At 30.1% G+C, this 1,780-nt stretch overlaps 1 long non-coding RNA gene across 1 annotated transcript; it reads right to left on the bottom strand.

The window, feature by feature from the left end:
• Positions 1-46: 46 nt before the first annotated feature.
• On the bottom strand, positions 47-1,683 carry LOC126909861 (uncharacterized). Its single transcript, XR_007705130.1, has 3 exons — positions 1,547-1,683; positions 1,273-1,305; positions 47-1,027 (listed from the first exon to the last, which is right to left on the bottom strand). It is a non-coding gene; the product is annotated as an uncharacterized LOC126909861 (long non-coding RNA).
• Positions 1,684-1,780: the final 97 nt, after the last annotated feature.

Genomic DNA, 1,780 nt, shown 5'->3' with positions numbered 1-1,780 from the left:
GTCGTACCAAGTAACAAATTACAACACCTAATATGGTATTACCACGACGACCCCTTAGAATGTCACCTAGGATAGAAAAATAACTATCGAACAGTAAAACAACGGTTCTACTGTAAATCCTATAGAATTTCGTGCGCATGTACGTCAAATGAACGTAAGTAAAAAGTAACAAAAATTGAAAAAATGTCGAAAATTAGCAATTTTAAAATTTGTATTTTCTTTAGAAATTTCCTCCATTTACGGGGAATGCGAAAAATGTTTTCAATTTTTAAGGATAATATTGAGGGACGATGATATAAAAATTAAAGGAAGAAAAGGCAAATCGACCGAACATCTGAAATAGAAGCGCTGGTTCAGGCCGGCACTTTAGAAAATCTTTATGTGTGTTTAAGACTTTCGCAAAGTCATACATCCATCTCCATGTGAAGCGGCCAGGGTAACGAACCCGATTTTTAGACCCGGATAATGATAAAGGTCACACAGTGATGTGAGTTATAGAGATGGCGCAAACGCTTTAAGTAATACCCAACGGCAGTTCCAGGGCGGTTCGCAATAATGCAAGTCGTAAAATAAAAAAAACAAAATGTCTTACTTAATAATGACAATAATAATTGCACATCATTATCCCTTTTTTTTCTCTCCTATAACCGACTTAATGTGAACCGCCTTGGAACTGCCGTGAAGCATTGCTTCAGGGCGGCCCATGTCGCCTTAAAATCTTCTCACCACTGCGTTGTGATACGACCCGATATTAATCTATAGCCAAATCACAACGCGGCGCTGCCTTCCTCGTTAGTCCTACTCAAGCGGTGGGGCCGTTGCTCGGGTTGGACCACGTGGAGGTGGGGGTAGTCTATCATCTCATCTATTGGTCGTGTTAAAGTCCCGACCTTTTTTCTTGCTGGGGCAGTCTTTGGATAGATGCCCCTCATATCATTATCCCGTATTTACTCAATATTAAAACATACTACAATGTTTACATAAAATAATTTCTTACCATATTAAGATTCCCAAACTGTTTGGAACTCTAAAAAAAAGAAAATTTTGACAAGATGTTTTTATTAAAAATTGCAAAATGAAATATAATCTATGTGTTATCAATATACTATAAACACAATTAAAGTCTATGTAAGCTATTATATAATTGTTGAATATAAATTGATATTATATTATATTATATTGTATTGAAATATAATATTGACTTAAATTAAAATGTAAAGTTCAATTCATAAAATGTATTGACGCTAATTTTAGCAATGATCAAAAACTTACATCATCCGTCATATGATAAATTAGTGTTCCTGTCTAAAAAAAAAAAAACGTATTTGAGTGTATAATAAAAATTTTGTATTTATAACTGCAGTATCTATAAAAAATTATTTATTTGAATATAAAGTACATATGAAGAAGTAAATTATATGACTTTCATAATTGTAAGGAATTGTTGTATGTTTTTTATTACCAGATATTGTATAAAAGATAAATATAAAGTATTATAACTAAATTATTAAATTAAACATAGTTTAATAAACTTTATTTAAATTACATTGTCCTTTATAAATATGTTTGCAAAAACATCTCTAAAATAAATACAACACACAAAAATTAAAACAAAAGAATACGTTTTGTAAAACATTTTCCGAGAATACTAAGATTAAATTAATATAATTCAATAACTTTAACTTTGAATATATTTTATTAATTTTCCATTACATTTTTGCATTTTTATAGGATTTGAAGTAAATAAATTATTAAAAACCATAAATAAAAAAAACAAATA

This window comes from Daktulosphaira vitifoliae, unplaced genomic scaffold (assembly GCF_025091365.1).
Source record: "Daktulosphaira vitifoliae isolate Bord-2020 unplaced genomic scaffold, ASM2509136v1 Scaffold_1702, whole genome shotgun sequence".
Classification (NCBI taxonomy): domain Eukaryota; kingdom Metazoa; phylum Arthropoda; class Insecta; order Hemiptera; family Phylloxeridae; genus Daktulosphaira; species Daktulosphaira vitifoliae.
The sequence above is the reverse complement of the archived record's forward strand: the minus strand, read 5'-3'. Positions and strand labels throughout refer to the sequence as shown.